This window comes from Macrobrachium nipponense, chromosome 46 (genome assembly GCF_015104395.2).
Source record: "Macrobrachium nipponense isolate FS-2020 chromosome 46, ASM1510439v2, whole genome shotgun sequence".
In the NCBI taxonomy this organism is placed as follows: domain Eukaryota; kingdom Metazoa; phylum Arthropoda; class Malacostraca; order Decapoda; family Palaemonidae; genus Macrobrachium; species Macrobrachium nipponense.
Genome location: NC_061106.1, coordinates 8,509,283 through 8,522,084, shown reverse-complemented (window position 1 = coordinate 8,522,084; position 12,802 = coordinate 8,509,283).

Below are 12,802 nucleotides of genomic sequence, written 5' to 3'. Positions count from 1 at the left end.
TTCGACTTCATAAATGTTTTTATCAGTTTATTAAGAAAAGTCTTATAAAACATTTCAATTTCCAAACATATAGTCCCGTAGAATTCTATCAAAAACATCAATATATTCAATAAACTCAAAATTGTAACATTTTAAAGTGCTCGAAAAGATTGCAGCTTAAAAAATATACTGACATTTCAACAACATTTAAATGACAGCCTCGGTATTAGGAATTACAGCATTGCTGCATCCTGTTACAGACTTCATTTGGCGGTTTGGAAGTTATAGTACATATTATAAACCGACTCTTATTGTGGTCCATAACTCAAATGTTAGAAGTAGTGTTATATAACCATCTTTAAACCACAAGTACGCTAGTTTCTTCTCGATACTTATTAGTGCAACCATGCTGATTGCACACTCTAGTAAATTAAGCCATAAATTTGCCTCCCTCCGCCCAACATACATTTTCACAGCCCAAGCCTTAGTGGCCGTTGGTGGGAACGGACCATTATGCATACCGGTCCAACTGGAAATGTGGAAATTAGTTTTGACCAAATGATGAGAATCTGGTTCAACAGTTGAGTCACTCCAGCAATGTAAAAAGAGCTGTTGTATAAGCGGGAAATGAAAAAAAAATAAATAAAAATAAGTACAATGAAAAGTTAACATGGCAGAGGACGACCTACCATGAATCCAACTCCACGTTCTGATATTTTTTCTTCCTTTACTGAGAAGTCTTTCACAAAATAAAGAGAAAAACATATATGGTTCCATACTATAGCTATGACAAATTCAAGTATCATAAAAACAAAGTACAATATTAAAGTTAGAGAGCCGGCGAAGAAAGCAGAAAAGATATGATAATCAAAACAAGAGGGTTTTGACATCCTTTGGAAAATATCGAAAAAAAAGTTATCTAAAACTGAGTCTAGGTGATAATTAGCCTGTGTGTAACGTTAAACAGTCTCAACATTTATAACATAGATAGTATGTAAATGTTTACTTTTCAATACAAGATTTAGGCATATACTTCTCTAAATGTGACGTCGTTTGATCCCATTACTAGCACCAATTTTTTATCGTGTTGAGAATATAGATAAAGAAAACTTCAGCAACGACTACAGATAACAAGGGATAATGCACTGCATCTTCTTGGGGTTACCGAATTTCGGCAAACAAACGCCCAAAGATATATATCCTGCGATGTTCGTTAAAACTCATGAAGTCTTAACATCCTACCGATTAGGCGGTTCGCCTTGATCTCAGCAGACGCCACAGTAAACTCATAAAAAGTAATCGTGTATTTGCAATATTACAAGGTTACTAAATAATACTCAGTTGGTTCTTCCGTTCAAATGATAAAGATCAGTATTTTAGATATAAAAAGGATAGAGAAGCCCATGAATGTACCAAAACATAGTACCCTTGTTACTCTTGTTATCTTCAAAAGAGACCATTAATTTTCTGCTCCTATGAAGCGATAACAACAATTTTATAAAGTTTTGGACGAAAAATAAAAATAACAGAATGAGTGCTTCATGAAATAATATGAGAGACATTTCATATACTTGGCTTAATCTTAGCCAGCAAATAAGATGTTTCTGGCCTCATGACCATAATTATTGCGACGCCACCTTATAGAGTAGTCAATCAATCTTAAATACTTTGGATTTCATAACCAGACACGGGCAAAATCTAATTAAGCTCATGAAGCAATGAATGGGCTCATCGGTTTGGTCATGTCACTAGCAGTTGGAATTTCACGAAAAGTCAGTTTTGGAAACGCAGAGTAGTGATAATTGTAGGGTAAAGAAGAAGAACCATTATTCTTCGTTATGTCAGTTACGGTTAAGTGTAAAAACCATTGTATAGTATGATGAGGGATCACGGACAACACAATATGTTGTATGAGAATATATGAACCAAAAAAAGTAAATTAAGATAGAATAAGCTATTAAAGGTAACAATGAATTGGAAATCAGAAAAAAAGTTAGGTGGTGCACAATTCACATAGTTTACAATTAGTGATCGCTTTGCCTGCATTTCGGATCCATCTTGGGTCTTGAGATTTAGAGCAGCTAACAGCATTGTTCCTGCAATCTGGAAGAGACTTTTTTTGTGAAAATGTCATAACTGGAATGCATGACTGAATTGTTGAGCCATTTCTTCCTCATAGAAGTGAAGCGTACAAGAGTTGGTTAAGTAGCTTACTATCCTTGTAGTAAGAAGAAAGAAAATGGAGACATATGTTGAGACGGGCAGAAATGGGAAAAAAGATTATCATTGGTGATATATAGGCTATATGAGTGCCTCAGGAAGGTTTAGTCATGTAAAGGTAACAGACGACGGTAGGTTAGTGAAAAGAAGTCTTAAGAGGACAGGGGAGAGAAGGACCTAGAATCTTCATAAAATGCGAAGGAAAGAGGAACAGGAAAGAGAGGGACTCAGTATCCTAGAAGCAGATGAAGTAGTGCAAGGCAGATGATCATGGAGCTGATGAACCTTCTCTATACGTATGATTTTGAAAAGACAAACGTTGGAGATATTTACTGCAAAGTTAAAGGATTAATGGGACAACAGGAAAATGAGGGAGTTCTTATAAAAAAAGAATAAGAGAATTGGTTAAGCGTACATCAAAGACCTCCCGGAGTAATAGAGGAAAACGGAACCCTACTAGAAATAGGGAAAAGAAGTGAAAATCCTTATTAAAGAGACACACTGTCATAAGTTTGTTAATAGTAAGGTACCAAGACCTGACTTTTTATAGTTTTACACTTGTAATTGGTTGAAAACAACTTATAATGCCTTCACTCTCTCCGAAATGCAAAACCTACCTCAAATATTACAACTTTTTGTGAGGTCCAAAAAGCCCAATGACTTCATTGAAAAGTGTTTTCAGTGACTTGAATCACATGAATATTGTAATAAAACGCTCAATCCATGCTTATAAATAGTTGTCACTCTTGATAAGCTTTCTTGTTAAGGACTGCTCAGCCACCCAAAAAGTGTCATTTCTATTCTGCACAGAAATGGAGTACCTACCATTATGTCCGACTCATACATTGGTTGGTTTTGGCGATCATCGCCATCAGTTGCGGTCCTTGGCCGAAAAAAAAGCAATGCTCTACACGTCATAACTGCCGAATTACGACACCCATTATGCAAGGAAATTAGCAACCAAATCGCCATGTATTCGTAACCAAAAATGTCGCCTAGTTTTGCGGTAGGGTGCACCAAGTGATGGCGGGTGTTTTAAGGGGAATTGGTCGTAATTGCATCATAATGGCGTCGTAATAAGCAAATATTCGGCCGTTACGACGTGCGTGGTATTGAATCGCTAATGTGTGAGTCGGGCATTGCTTACATTCCAGGGAATAAATGTAACCATATATTAATCCCAGAATCATATGAAGACACAGCACTTCACATTAGTTGACAAATGAAAGCCATTCCGATCATAAAAAATAAAACAACAGTAACAAAATGTGAAGTTCAAAGAAGGCATTGTAGGAAAAGGAACAATTATAGATTTTGAAAGTAGAGAGTTGAGAAGATTGTAAATAACCAGAACACTCATACTGCTACATCAGGCAGATGGAACACTAAGAAAAGGACCATTTCAATTAAGAAAGTTCTATACCTAAAGCAGTCATGTTTGTAAACAATTAAGCATATCTGGCACATGCACAGTAGCTGGTGAACAAAAACGGACAATAGGAGACGACGTTCTCACCTAATTTAACTTTGTCAAGTATTTTGTGCACACTGTCCATGTATGACAGGGTAAGGTTTCTTTCTTGCTTATTACATTGTATATTTTCTCGTGTAGTGCTGTATTAGTTTCTTAAAATGTGAAAAAAAATACTCTCAAAGTTGCTTATGTTATAAGTTTTTCAATCTGTTAACTTCACTTACCATGAGAGAAGAAAACATTCCAAGGCAACAATAAACATTTAAATAAAATTCAAAAATTATTTTGCTTTCCATAAAGGTTTAGAATCCAGTAGTTTCAAACAACTTTCACATGAGGGCAGGCGGCTGTCTGTGTCACTGTACTCCTTGAATAGTGGAAGGGTCTGAAATTCATTGGTAAAGCTAACTTTATTCTCGATACCATTTTCTATTGGAATCCCAACTGTTGCTCCTGGGATGTCTTTCGTTGTTTTTTTTACTCTGAAAACATGGAATTATAATTTTATGCATTTATTGTTGGTATATGGATTAGAATAAATAAGTATATAGGAATGTTGTTGAATAATAACGTTTTAAATGTTCTATGTAGTGAAATTGCCTGCATTTTCAGTCTTCCGAGACAATGTCCAACGAAAATATGTGAATCTGAATATTTCAATACACAAATGCTTTTATGCTCTAATATTTTGCATAAGATTACATATTTTCATAAATATCAATTTTTAATTGAAAGATAGGACGAATTAGATACGTATGGGAAAACTTCTGTTCCATGTTTTGGTATTGCACGAGAATATTATTGGAATGTCGCTCTCAGCAATGGTTGGTTGCTAGCAGATGTTCCAAATTGGTAGTGCAGACATGGCGGGACTAGGTTGTGGTTCTTATGAACTTAGTTATAATATTACACATTTACTGAGTAAGTGCTCTACCTTGTACATCCTGAGTAATTTGAGCCAGGTCACGAAGTGCCCTGCCCTACTGCTCTCTTTCATCTTAATTCTCTTTAAGCCCTCAATGAGTTGGACAGTGAGTGGCTGCCAGCCACTTCTTTTTCCTTTCCTTGTCACTTTCGCTAGGAATACGATGTCAGGATACTAGGGTTCCCTTTCCCCACCTATTCGTGCATCCTGCAACAACACACGACTGAACCATTGCCCAGAATTAAGGCGCAGATTAACTTGAATGGTCAAGTTCTTCCGATAAGGTACACGAGGAGAAATGGCTTTTTGCCAATCAGCAGTGTTATTGTTTGGGAAAGACGTGTTGTTGACGTCACGTTGATGACTCCCTATTAAGATATCATTAAATATAGATAAAACTAAATAAAACTAGCACGTTTAGCATGAAAATAAAAAGCAGAGCACTCTTCCTTATAGTATAAGTGGTTTAACCCTCCTGATGATTAGAAAGTTAAAACCTTAGCTAGAAATGAATAATTTCTATGAACACGGAGGGAATCTAATGAAAACAGTCATTCCTTTTAGCAAATATAACCAGCGTTTCAAAGATTATTGATATTTGAAAAAAAAATATCGATTCCTAGTTGATGAAGCCGAAAGTAATAGACAAATCATTGTATCTGCCAAACTGAGTGATGGTTCTAAAATTTTGAGTCTACATCATCAGGTTTAAAACATGTATTACCCATAATGAATCAACGACTTTGCATTGAGAACAATAACGCATCAAGCTCTCTTGGTTTCCATTAACATTAAACTTTTAGAAGGCTAAAAAACTTATTCTGGTTAAAAGGTCGTAAAGCTAATCAAACAGTCCATGACAGTTTGATTAGCTTTACAGACCCTAACACAAAATGGAATTCAAGGAATGCTGGTCTTCTCTATATTCGTTGTACAATCTACAAGATTTAAAAGATCCTCAGGACCAACGGCAAATTAAAGTTCATAATACCCGTCTGACTGAAGGAATGAATGACTGGTCATTCCCACAGTCCCCTAGAAAGGACATCGTTAATCACAGATATGAGTGGTTCAGAACCAGCACACGACCTCCTTGAAAGTAGGCCTGGTTTCCATACACACGGGATTTCTGAGACGACGAATTATGGCCTCCTTCCAAGACGCGGCTTGATCAAGGGTCCCGCCTTGAGTTTCTCGACTCCTGAATTTCACGCTCATGTTCTCTCCAGCCCAAAGTTATTGTGTCCAGGTAATTAGTTCTTACCTAACCATTGGGTAAATAATTACACCTTTCAACTTAAAACTATCTATTACGATCGTTGTGTAAGCACCATGTGTTGCTATCATTAGATAGAGGTTGTCTTAATGAGATTTTTATGAAACTCATTTCGAAAAATGCTTCGATTGTCTGCTTCTGAATATAACGCTTTGGGCTCCCACACAGCCCCACCAATCGGTCCGTCCTCAGAAGTAGTGGATGGTTTTTGCTGACCAACGCACAGTTAAGGATTACTGGAGTGATTTCATGAATTTAATTTTGAAACAAACTCATGTCACAGCCTGTACAGCAGTCAAGGACATACGAGGAATTATTTTTCAAGCAATGAAATATGAAGTGACTAATGACCAATTTGATAAACAAATCTGCATGTCTATATTTATCTGTCTATTTATCTACAGCTATCTCTTTCTCTGTATGTATATATATATATATATATATATATATATATAATATATATATATATATATTCATACATATATATATATACATATATATATATATATATATATATATATATATATATATATATATATATATATATATATATATATATATATATACAGACACACACACACACACACACACACACACACACACACACATATATATATATATATATATATATATATATATATATATATATATATATATATAATATTTTATATATATATGAGAAATGACATCGCAGCACATCGGAGTTCTGGATTCATTAAAATGACTAGGAACTACTCAGGGGTTTTAAGTTTATATGCCTATGTGTTCAAGTTTACGATAAGGAATGAGGATGGCAATTGAATGCTGAGAGTACAAGTTCAATTATGTCAGAAATATATGAATATTAAATTTTACTGCCATTAAGTAGATTGACAGAGAAGCAGCATACGGGTAGAATGCTAGATGGATTCTTTTCTGATATTTCTGTTTTCCCTACGAAGCAAGTGATAAGTGTTGTTCTTCTGGTTCATTATATATATATATATATATATATATATATATATATATATATATATATATAATATTATATATATCTATATATATTTTTTAATATTATATATATATATATATATACTAATAATTATATATATATATAATATAATATAGATAGTAGATATATACATGTTTGTGTGTGTGTAAAACTTTCCTTTCTTTCGTTGTTCATATACATATTCGTTTCTCCATTTACAGTTTTTATATACCCTTCTGACAATACTGTTGCTCAAATCTATTTTCAGTTTTCTTTGAAAAGACTTTCAAAATAAATTTCTAGTTTCCTCAGTTTCCTTTCACCATCAGTAATGTATCATATGCAAACATGTCTTCCTTACTCATCTTAAGACTTGTTTGCTTCCAACATGAAGTTTTATTTCTTCTAAGCATCTTAGTCTTCTACACTTTTATTCTCAACCCCATCCACATTAACTCATAATTTGATTATAATCTTTTTCTACGTCCATGTTCGTCATACACAACTATCTAAATTTCTGTTTCAAATCCAACCATGCAACACTCTAGTATGCCAAGTAATGTTATGCCACTATGAATATTATGACTCTTCTATCGTCATACCCTTTACACAAACGAATAACTATTTATTTCGTCTATTCCTTTGGAACCTTTCCATCATCCACAGACATCTTACTTATCATTGCCAGCCTTTAATCACACTTTCACCCATCTACTATAGCATCTCACTTATAACCGTATCAATTGTTGGTGTCTTTCCATTCTTCGGTTTTTCATTATTGTCCTTCCATTCTCAACAAGTATTTCGATAAACATTCTCAAAGTTACATATAATCTTTTTACCCTTATTTCAGTAAAGTCTGTCTCTTCTATATTTTACATTCACAGATTTCTATGATACTCCTTTTAAGTGACAAAAGATTGAATGCTTTTTTTTCATTCTGAGCTTTATCTGCATTTACATTAGATTTCCTTCTAAGGTACTGGCTTCTGCTCAATTATCCGTCTCTTATTTGCCTTATCTTTCTTAGTTTCTTCATTATCTAGTCAGTTCTCTTGTAATCTATACAAATTCTCTTTTCTCAAGGATTTGTACTCCAAGTGATTTTTTATTTCCTTCATTAAACGTCTCATTTCCTCTTTCCACCAGCTAAAACGTTACCTACTCATTAAATCATGTACGCCTTTCACATCCTAGTCGCCAATTCTAGCTTATTTTTTATCCATTTTCCTTTTATGTGCTTTTCTAATTTCTTCCTTATTTAAATTACTTTTCTTTATCATTTATACAGCTTCATTTATACCCTTTACTCTTCATTTTAACCTTATCTTCAACTTTCGCTGCAGACAAATAATGGGAGGGCTTATCTCAGGCAATTCGTCTTCTCACCATTACAACCATCAACTCCCTTGCCTCTCCTCTGCACTACCACTTAATCTAATAGAAAATGGAACAAGCTGCGTAAATATTATTGATACTACAGTCAGACTACTGCACACAAGATAACTTTTTTATTAGTAAAATCGTGATAACGCAGTAGAGTATACCAAGTACATATCGCTTAATAAATTCCTCCTCGGTTTTAAAACATATATGAAGATATATTAATTCCGAGGTAGAGCGAATTAGATATTAAAGGACATTTGCAGCTCGATATATGTACGTATATGAATCACGGTAATGTGATAGACTTATATAATGAATACGTGCGGGCAAAAGCACTACCACGCTACCAAGAACGAGATGGGCTTGATGCAGTCTCCAAACAAAAAATACCTGAGCGCGGCAGGTATTTGAGATGGGAGGCGGCAAAAACTAATATCTCTTGCGGTGGCGAGGTTGGCTAAGGCTTCACTGCCAGTCCTGAGAAGTCGATGGTTCGCGCCTGTCGGGGCCGCCAATTCTATTATCGCTTAATAAATTCCCCCTCGGTTAAACATATATGAAGATATATTAATTCGAGGTAGAGGCGAATTAGATATTAAAGGACATTTGTAGCTCGATGAATGTATATGAATCACGGTAATGTGATAGTCTTATATAATGACTACGTGCAGGCAAAAGCACTACCACGCTACGTCCGAGGACGAGATGGGCTTGATGCAGTCTCCAAAACAAAAAATACCTGAGCGCGGCAGGTATTTGAGATGGGAGGCGGCATAAACTTATATCTCTTGCGGTGGCGAGGTTGGCTAAGGGTTCACTGCCAGTCCTGAGAAGTCGATGGTTCGCGCCTGTCGGCCGCCAATTCTATTATCGCTTAATAAATTCCCACTCGGTTAAACATATATGAAGATATATTAATTCCGAGTAGAGCGAATTAGATATTAAAGGACATTTGTAGCTCGATATATATATATATTTATATATATATATATATATATATATATATGATATATATATATATATATATATATAGGTATATATATAAAACAAAGTCGAACCTTTGCCGCACGTAGCCATATTATGAATTTTTACCACATCACAGTGATTCATATACATCCATTAAGCTACAAATGTCCTTTAATATCGAATTCGGTCTACATCTGAATTAATATATTTTCATAAATGTTAACCGAAGGGGAATTTTTCACTTCATAAAAGATACTTGATATATGTATCCAGTATCTTTTGCATTATATATTATCAAAGCAGTTACTATCCCAGGAAAAGGATGGAATTAAACTATAAGTTAAATTACCTATGTAAAGAGAAAGAGAGAGAGAGAGAGACAGAGAGAGAGAGAGAGAGAGAGAGAGACAGACAGACAGAGAGAGAGAGAGAGAGAGACAGACAGACAGACAGACAGACAGACAGAGCAGAGAGAGAGAGAGAGAGAGAGAGAGAGAGAGGAGAGAGTATTCTTACTAAATACTCAAAAATTACCATGCAGCCAAAGCAAGTTACGATGCTGTAATAATATTCTTGCGCATAGTAACGGATAACACGATGTAATTTGATAACAGTCATTCAGGGGTGTTAAGCTTGGCACATTTATTAAAGCTTCCAGGCAAGCTCAACAGGTAATCTATTATTTGAGCGTCCATCGGTAACCTTCAGCCGTAGATTACCTCCTATCTTCAGCCTACTGCTCATTATTTTACAGCTTGTAATTCCGCCTTCGTTTTAGGATCTCTTAATCACTGCTTTTAAGATCGTTATTCCGTTCGACTACATATCAAGAGTTTTTCGATAGAAATTATATGTATCCTCTATCTATTGCCGAAACCAGCGAGTTTCATTACGTATACTCTAGTAGTCTTTGCTTAAGTGAGAGGTTTTAATGAAATGAGAATATTTCCAGTATCTCTTTATCAAGGCGAAAGATGTGGCGATTCCAATGTAGTTCCCGATGAAGGTCTTCAGAGTCAACGAAAATTTTAACAGCACGGATTTTAAAAAGCAGCTTTAACAGTAGAGCTATATTCAAAGTAATGGCATGTCATGGATCTCCACTAAGTCCAACGTTCGCAAACATCTTTATGTACTCCGTGGAGAAAGCCTCTGAAACGTTTTACCTTACTGTTCTGAGGAATTAAACTGGAATGAGGTTACTAAGGCATTACTCTTAGGCTATTTCCTTTACCCTCTGATGAACTCCCATGCACAAAATTCACATATAGTCAGCAGGAATACAGCGCTGTTTAACGTAACATATCTAAATCATTCCATTATACTGGAAGAGTTAGTGCACCCACGCACGCACACACACTAATAACACCCACACACACACACCAGCACACACACACACAGCACACACATATATATATATATATATATATATATATATATATTATATATATATATATATATAATATATATATATATATATATATATAGTATATATATATATATATATATAGTGTAGTTTTTTATAATTATATTTTTACTGAGTGCTTTCCCAAGTAGTTTCGGTGCTTGTTACAATTTGTGGGAAAGGTTATAACTCCTTAATAAAACCAGCCTTTGCATCACTATACAATGAAGCAGGTGTACAAACTTGAAAAATCAATAAATTTTCACATATTCTTCAACACTTTTCTAATGATACAGAAACATTCAGCTTCTATTTTCAGGGTAAAAAGTTTCATATCTTATCTCTTTCTCCATTACCTTATTACTTTTAATCAAGAGGAACCCGATCCTTATTGCAAAACTATAGATTTTGAATCACATACTATGAGACGCTTGTGATCTCAGTAGCTTAAAACAGTTTGAAATTCTGACCAAGATTTAAGGGCCTCGCATTAATAATTTATCAAGAATTTCTTTGAATAAGTTTCTGCTATCAATTCTTTATATGTCTTCTCTGCATCTTTCCAAGGTTCCGTTTTCCCCTTCCAATGGGCAGTTTATTTTTTTTTATATTTTCCAGTTCTTTTATATTTTTACTTCACTAATCAGCTATGATGACTCAAAATAATGTAAGATACCAAGAACAAATAATGAGCAGAAATGGGAGCATCAGATTTTACTGTCTCTCACACGAAAGAAAAGAGTAAAAACAAATGGTGGGAAGAAGGGATCAAAACTGTGGAGTTCAAGTATCAGAACAGACATGAGATTAAAAAGACAGACCAGTTACCTGTTCATTTAATCTAATCTACACTGAGTGATACATTAAGTAAAGAAACAACAGTTTTTTTTTGTCAATTATACAAAGAAACAAGTTCCTCAAAATTAGTTCTTCATGAGACCGAAGTTCAGTGGAAAATCAGAAAATCAAACCAGTTTATAGCGATTCAGAATCTAATTACCGACATTAATAAATAAGTAATAACGTAATATTGTATAGCCTTAAGTAAATAATTTTTCTTGAATGTAATCTCTGAATAATAATTCAGAAAGCTAAATAATTGCTGAGTTTTCATTAGTTTTTTTTTTTTTTTTTTTTCAAATTGAGTGCTCTTCAGTCTTATAGTACAGCTTCTATTTCTGACCCCAAAGTTTTCTCACAGCCCTGACTTGTATAGCTATAATTATACAATGACTTCAGATTATCTTTAACACTGCTGATATGATTCTCAACCTGCTTTCAGTTTGACTGGATAATCACTCACAAGAGGGCGTATGCAATCAAATTATTGTGCATGTAACTGAGAGTTGGAGCTGGTTTTTTTTTTCTTTCTTTTTTAGAATGCTCTTATGTTAGGCATGAAATTATCATGTCTGAAAATGTTATCTTACCATGAATGATATCGCAAGAAAAGTGAATATCAAAATTAAAGATTTTAAAGACCTAATTTATTAGGGGAGTGGGGCTGGGGGCGGTGGACGGAGGTTATATTCCGGTTTTGAAGATTGATTTTAATTCCAGAGGTACTAATATTTCAGGCGATTTGACACTTGTCTGCATAACTGAAAGTTAGACGCTGCATTGGAAAACCTGAGATTCATCACCGTCAGTCTCATTCCGAAGAGTAATGACAATCTGCTTATCTGGAGTCCATTGAACTGCAACAATCTTTTTTTTGAAGAGCAGCCGTCTGTTAGAAAAGGCTCGTTTGTTTTAACAGTATTGCACTTCATTACAGCCATCTTTGTTGTAGGCTCGGTCTAATTTCGTTTTAAAACTCTCGTTGTATTACATATTTTACAGCGGTGACACATCTGTCTTCTTCTGTGGCTCTACGGAATCAGATCAGAACTGAACTGTCTGTCGACAACTGCCTTGACTTCATTGGTGATGCCAGATCATGGAGGAGTATCCTGGCTGGCCCTTGCCACTAAGAAATGCCAAAGGCCAATCACCTCCGGAGAGTGCAGCGACAACCAGATACACATTGTTTTGCTTCGTCTTTCAAGCTTCCAGGCTATTAAGCCAATATAATGTCCATCCTCACAGGTGAACTGGCTCTGTGCAGCCACCTGCTTTGGAGAAAGGAATTGCGAATCTTGGCTGTTTGTCAGATAGAGGGACGAGGAAAAAAGTGGTGCTCTGGATGACTTCTGGTCAGA